The sequence below is a fragment of the Mauremys reevesii genome, linkage group 12 (genome assembly GCF_016161935.1).
Source record: "Mauremys reevesii isolate NIE-2019 linkage group 12, ASM1616193v1, whole genome shotgun sequence".
NCBI lineage: Eukaryota > Metazoa > Chordata > Testudines > Geoemydidae > Mauremys > Mauremys reevesii.
This window is the reverse complement of record NC_052634.1, coordinates 40,408,199-40,415,274: the sequence shown is the minus strand read 5'-3', so window position 1 is coordinate 40,415,274 and position 7,076 is coordinate 40,408,199. Positions and strand designations below refer to the sequence as shown.

At 51.8% G+C, this 7,076-nt stretch overlaps 2 non-coding genes across 2 annotated transcripts; one reads left to right on the top strand and one right to left on the bottom strand.

The window, feature by feature from the left end:
• Positions 1-304: 304 nt before the first annotated feature.
• TRNAK-CUU lies at positions 305-377 on the bottom strand. Its single transcript has one exon. It is a non-coding gene; the product is annotated as a tRNA-Lys (tRNA).
• A 5,042-nt stretch (positions 378-5,419) lies between these two features.
• TRNAS-AGA lies at positions 5,420-5,501 on the top strand. The gene has a single exon. It is a non-coding gene; the product is annotated as a tRNA-Ser (tRNA).
• Positions 5,502-7,076: the final 1,575 nt, after the last annotated feature.

The window sequence follows — 7,076 nt, the reverse complement described above, 5'->3', positions numbered from 1 at the left end:
CAGGGAAGTTCCCAACAATAGCCAGAACAGACTCTCCTTACACTTACGGTCTGTCCTCATTGCTTCTCTCTCTCCCTTCCCCCCATCTCTGCTGCTCCACCTCTGGGCTTTCTCAGCACCTGGCCCCACAGCACTTCCTGCCAGCCAGAGACTGCATGTTCTAGGCCTGCTCCTGTGGATGTGGCCTCTCTCCTGATTGATAAGGAAAGGAACCTTTCCAGGAAATGGCCACAGCTTCTGGGAATCCAGCTGTGCCTGTGAACAGAGTTTGGCTCCTGGCACACAAGGCTACTTAAAAGCTGAGCACCCAGACAGGGGCTTGAACCCTGGACCCTCAGATTAAGAGCCTGATGCTCTACCAACTGAGCTACCTGGGCTTGTTGAGAAACATTTTCACCGTTCAGCACAAGAGTGAGCAGGCAGGCAAAAGAGAGGCAAAAAAAGTCCCAGGAACCCCTCCTCTTTCTGTTCAGCCACTGCCTGTCAGCAGGATTCCTCCTCCTCCTCAGGGAGACTAAATCTAAGCACCTAGACAGCAAGTCCGTCTGCTGCACCCCAATTCCCCATGCCTGAGCCTCCCTGCCAAAGTCCTTCACCTGGCTCCAGAGAATTACATCTCACGTCTTGCTGGGAACTCGACTTCTTGTGCCCAGAGAGTCTCGCCCCCCCTCAGTAGATGACCCAAGAAACACAGTGTCCACCTTTTCCAAAGAAGTGTGTGAAGTAGCTTTGCTGCTGTGTTTACGTGGTCTAATGACTAAGATATCTGACTTTGGCTCAAGTGATTGAAAGTTCAAGTCACTTTACGGTTGTATTGCTGCAGTTTTACCATTGTGCTGAAAGTCCTGCTCCCTTCAGGGCTGGAACCTCTTCTTGGCCGCTCAGGCCAATGCTCTGGCTTCAGCTAGAGCCCCGGGAAGGAGTTGGGGGGTGGGTGTCACAAAGGCTGGGGCATGAGCCCCAGGTGCTTCCAGTCTCGCCTTTGCCGTTCCTGACTTGCCAAAGAAAATGGGCGGCTGCCCGGGCTAGCGTGTGGAGCAGTTTCCCTCTTCCAAGTGTGCGCCTGTCCCTGTGCTGGAGGGGGGTTGCTACATAGTGCCTTGGGAGCCTGGGTGTTTCTCTGCTTCTCACCAGCTGGGGAAAAGCCTCTTGGGGTAAAAATCTCCTGCCCCACTGCAAAAGTGAGGACCATGAGTGGGAACAGTCAGAGGCTCCACCATGGGGGCTGGCCTTGCTTTCCTACCCTCTTCTGTTGTTGGCCACAGAGCATCAGCAGCCGCCCCGCATGGTGGTCTGCGGGTGGCCTTCAGTGGGGGTTTGGCATGGCAGGGAGCAGGGAGCAGGCTGGCCGGGAGTCTTGTTGCCTGTCTGCTGGCCACACATAGGCATGGGCCTGCCCTCATCTAGCCCCGCCCTCAGTTGCTCTGTGGCTTTTAAGCCTTCCCTTGGAGCAGTCAGCACCAGCCGCCTCTGCTCCAGGTGCCCAGAGGAGGAGAGGTGCTGGGCTCCAGCCTGGGACTCTGCCTCCCTATCAAGCCTGGCCCTGGCACTGCTTTCTTCAAGTGCCATGTGGGCAAGAGGAAAGGTGTGGCCACAAGCACCAAACTTGGGGGCATCAGGTGAAGCAGTGAGAATCCCACCCACCAGACAGCCACAGCCACTTCTGGACCCCAACCAAAGACCTGGCTCCAGTGGGGAAGGAGTCACCCAGCAGGAGGGAAATGATTCACTCTTATATAGGTGGAGCTAGGAAAGCACTTTGAGCACCAGATCTTTACCACCCACTAACACAAGGTCCTACTGACATTTGAACTCAGATTACAGGATTCAGAGTCCTGTGTATTACACCATGGGAGCAGCTTGTGCTGCCATCTCTGGGCATTGGTGACGCTCACAAGACTGGCTTGTGTAAGGGACTGTGGCCCTTTACTAAAACTGAGTGGGTTTTTTGGTTGGCTAGTTCCCAGTCCCAATAGAAGGGGAAGGGTCAATGGGAAATCAGGACCCAGAGACTGACAGGCCCCTGGGGCAATGGTCACCAACTGGTAGGGAACAAGTGAGAATTTGTTAATGGAGAAAAATCCCTGGTGAAAATTGGCGAAGTTGTGCAGATTTTGAAAAGTTCCAGTGAATTTACACATGAAGATACAAACAGAGAGACAAACACACACAGAGAGAATGAGAAAATCACAGACTGCACAGGCCCACACAGACATAAACAAAAACCAAACCCACACAGCACACAGAGGCATATACCCATAAGGGAAAGCCACACAAAACATAGAAAGAACAAATCCACACCAAAAATACAGCAAAAGCCCACAACAGGAAACACAAAACCCACATACCAAAAGAATACTAAGCAAAAAACAATCTGCATGCAAAAATCATACACACACACACACACACAAAACTATGCCAGGCATCCACCAAAATCGCACAGGACCCACATGCACATCAACACGACAGATGAACCCCCCCCCCCAACATACAGAAAGCCAGGCAGGGTTTGAGTCTCACAGCGAAGAGGGTGAGCACACAGGTGGTTTGGGGAGCAAAGACTGAGGGGGAGTTGGGGGCAGTGCTCTGGGCTCTGCTCGACCCCTCCTGACACAGGCGGCTGGTGGAGAGCAGAGCCTGGTAGATCTGTGGAATCTGCCCTGCTCTCTGTAAAGCAAGGGGACCTCAGTGTCTTCTGAGCTGCAATTGTATTTTCTGCAGGGCAAAATGATTGGCAGAAGCCATTTGCTTAAAGGAAACTAGCACTGTAGGTGAGGTTTGAACTCACAACCTCAGCATGACTCCACGCAGCACTGCTCTGTAAGTACTGGGCACTAACCCATTGCACCTCTGGTGTCTGAGTGAGTGTCTTTTCTCCTTGATTCATGGATGGATTAGGGGTTGAGGGGGGTTGCATTAGCTAAAACAAATCCATATTAAAGGCTGCAGGATGGCAGCAGCAGAGGTGGGGAGCCTCCTTCCATGTGATAGAGCTGGTTCCCCCTTCCGTTGCTCAGGGGAAGGTTGGTGCTTTGAGCCCACCCGGTGCTGGAACGTCCCATGGGTGAGATTAACAAGACTCTTGAAAGGAGAAGGGAGGGGAAGTCTTTTCTATCCCTGCCTAGCTCCATTGGTCTCCTGTGGCCCTTTCGGCTCTCTGCTCCCCTGTTGGGGAGATGCAGAGACAAGCCCCCATCTGAGTGACTCACCGAGAGGCTGTGTCCCATGGTGTGTGTGGGGGAGAGGGGGAGGGTTGGATTGGGCTCAAGGGGAGAAGGTGTTGTGTGTGACAGTGTGTGGGAGAGGGGGAAATAGTGGAAAACACAGGGGAAGTGACAGTGAAGCCCCGTGTCTGAGTGTTATGACCCTGTGTGGTGCCACCGTTCACCTTCCCCTCCTATGGTCTCAGCTTTCATTGAATCCAGCATTTTTTCACCTGTCCTCACCACAGAGGTGTCCCACATGCCTCAGCTACCGAGTGTCCCTCTTAGAGACGCTGAGGACTGGAACTGATTTCAGCTGCTGGACAGCTCTGCTAGGTCTTTATTCATTTGCACAGGAAAATGCTGAGTGTTTAAATTCATTTCAAACCCCTGCCCCCCTGCTGGGGATTGGGGTGCAGGAGGGGTGCAGGCTCTGGGGGGAGTTTGGGTGCAGAAGGGGTGAGAGGCTGGTCTCTGGGAGGGAGTTTGGGTGGGGGAGGGGTTCTGGGGGGCAGGCTCTGGGATGGAGTTTGCAGCGCCGTAACAAGGGCGAGGCGAGTGAGGCACTTGCCTCGGGTGCGCAAAGTGGAGGGGCGCAGCTCTACCCCGATCAGCAGCACTTTGGAGGCAGCTCTACTGCTGCTGCTTCTTTGGCAGCAATTGGGCGACAGGTCCTTCCCTCCGACAGGGACTCAGGGACCTGCCGCCAAAGATCCTGGAGCCGGCCCTTGCCTCGGGCACAAAAATTCCTTGTTATGGCTCTGGGAGTTTGGGTGCTGGGTGCAGGCTCTGGGCTGGGGCAGGGGCGGGGGGAACAGGAGGAGGGGTGGGGGTGCAGGCTCTGGGAGGGAGTTTGGGGGCTGGGGAAGGAGGGCGTGCAGACTCTGGGAGGGGCCAGCAGCCACTGGAGCGAGCAGGCAGATGCTGCTTAGCTCCGCTGCACTGCCGGGGCCCCTGGGGGGAAGTGCCTGGGTGTGGCAGGTGGGGCCAAGGGAGTGACCCGGTCCCAAAACTGCTGGAGCCCCACGGGCGAGACCTGGGGACCAGGACTGCCAGCCAGACAAACACCTTTAAGAGGAGGCATCCCTCTCCCTGTCAAAAACTGATCTTCCTCCTTCAGTTCAGTGACAGCCTGAATTGTTCCTTATCCCGGCAGAGCCAGAGGACTGAAAGCAGCAACATCAAACCGCTCTGTAGCTCGCAGGAATGGACATAAACACTCCCTGGTATCTGAGGAGATGTTCAGCTTTGCCCTTGGTCAACTACAAGGCTAAAGGGAAAGGAGGTGGCGCCAGATATTGAAACACGACACATCATAGTTATGCCCATGGTGGCTGCAAAATCTTTTGACGTACTTCTTCTTATCAGCCGTGTATTGTTTTCTCCGGAGCCTAGGCCTTGACCAAGAAATTTGTACTTTGCTAAAATAATCGACTGCCCCTGGTGAAGACAATGGACTTGACACCCACTGGGGTGTCCCAACACAGGTACAAGTACTAACAACTGTGGCTGCCTTTTAGCCATAGATTTTAATCAGGGCAATAAATTGAAACAAACCCCTGTTAAATCATTTCTCAGCCCGAGTCCTTCATCCACATTCCATAGAGCATTGGGCCACCATGTGGACGTTTCATTTCTGACCTCAGTTTCACACAGAGACAAAATTTCCTTTGCACATTTCCATAAACAGCAAAACCTCCCTGTGTCTCTGGTCTGAGCCAGGGCATTCGATTCCAGTGAACCTTTTTCTCCTGCAATGGCGATGGTCAGACAGAGGGGTCATGGCACCTGCATCCCTGCCAAGGAGATAATGGCTCCGCTCTTTCTTTCTGCTGCTGTTGTTAGTCCAGGAAACATCAAGGGTGGAATGCAAGGCTGAGTTCACGCGCCAGCCCTCTGAAAAATTTCAGTGCCCCAGAGAAATCCTGCCCCCTGCTATTGGAACGATGTGCTGGAGATTTGACTAGGAAAGGGACTGTCTGAATTGTCAGAGTGGGGAATGAACAACAATCTACAGCAATGTCGTTCACACAAACACACTCTCATGCTGCTCCAGCCGGAAAGGAAATGGGCAGGAATTCTCGCTGTTCACCCAAGGACACACTTACAGTGATGCGCAGCCGTGAGTGTGCTGGGGAAGCTGGTCTGAGCAAACAATTTGAAGTGACAATTCAGTGAGAACAAAATCATCATGCAGTGAAATGGACACATGTCAAGTAGTTGTGGCCGAGTGGTTAAGGTGATGGACTAGAAATCCATTGGGGTCTCCCTGCGCAGGTTCGAATCCTGCCAACTACGCAAGCGCTGCGCTGCTGTTGTTATTATTGTAGTCTTAGTGCCTGAGCATCCACAGTGCGAACTGGAGATAAATCTAGTTTCACTCTGTCTACACTTAAAATGCTGCTGTGGCACTGCTATAGCACTTTGGAGTAGACAGTGACTGGAGGGTTTTTCCCATCCCTGTAATAGCTGCAGGGACAGAACAATTCTTCCTTTTCTTTAGCACTATCTAACCCAGGCTTAGGTCACCTTAACTCTATGGGTGTGGGGAGGGTCACACCCTGAGAGACGTCGCTCTGCCAATTCAGTGCTCAGCGTACACCAGCCCTTAGATCCCTCTGGGTATTTCAATGCAGGCACTGACCTGTGAGAGGAAAACATCAGCTCACAAACACAGAGACTGAATTTCCCACATTTCATCTCGCTGCACTTTCCAGAAAGTCACAAAATTCAATTCATTCTTGCTAGGACAGAGAAAAAATAAGTGATACTAAGTTTTTGGCTTGATTAAATACAATTAATTGTTTAATTAATATAGTAAAAATCTGTCCTGATTCCTCTAACTAACACCACAGCGTGAAATAGGAACAGAGACAAAGCTTGTCAGTGACGACTAATTTCACAAATGATCTTCCCATTATTAATTTCCACTTTGGAGGTCTGGGCATCTCCAGTGTCATTGCTCTGCGTTCACCTTCCCCTAGAATTGTTCTCGGACATTCGACTTCCTCTGCGCATGGGGCTCGGGTCACTTGCTGGAGGATTCCTGCACCTTGAGGTCTTTAAGCCACAATTTGAGGACTTCAATAACTCAGACATAGGTTAGGGGTTTGTTACAGGAGTGGGTGAGTGAGATTCTGTGGCCTGCATTGTGCAGAAGGTCAGACTAGATGATCATAATGGTCCCTTCTGACCTTAAGTCTATGAATCTAGTCCCAAATATGGAAAACTGCAGTTCAGCATGAGAATAGTGACCCCGTCTCCTTCCTGCACCTGCTCTACATTGCTCCACAGCAGCTTCTCCACCTGCAGAGTCACCCCAGCACTGCAGTGCAGCTCCAGGGTTCAGCAGGGGCCCCTGGCAAGGACAGTGGGTGCAGCTAATAGCCCAGTGTGCCTGGACGTGAGGCAGCTGTAAAAAAGCAACACCCCCCCCCCAGAAGTACAGAGACTGAATTCCCCAACTTTAACATCATGACCCCCTGTAGAAAGCCACACGTGTCAGTTGTATTTTCACAGGGAGATGCAAAAATCAAGTGACACCAATTTTTAAGTTGAGTAAATAAAGTTGAGGAGATAGTTATTAACCTCCCAAAAATATACTAAAGATCCCTCAACATAACACCTGAAGGTGAAATATGAACAGAGACAAACCTTGTCAGCAAAGGCTCATTTCCCAAAGGATCCTCAAAATGTGACTAATTCCCACCCCTCCTCCACAGGAGCTCTGTGCAGTGTAACTGTTCTGCAGGCAGCTTCCCATTCAGTGCTGTTGTGGGACATTCCCAGGCCTGGAAATGTACCAACGACAGAATTTGAAGAGCAAACCTGGCTCCCCGCACCAGGCGGGATTTGAGTGTTTTGTCCCTGTCA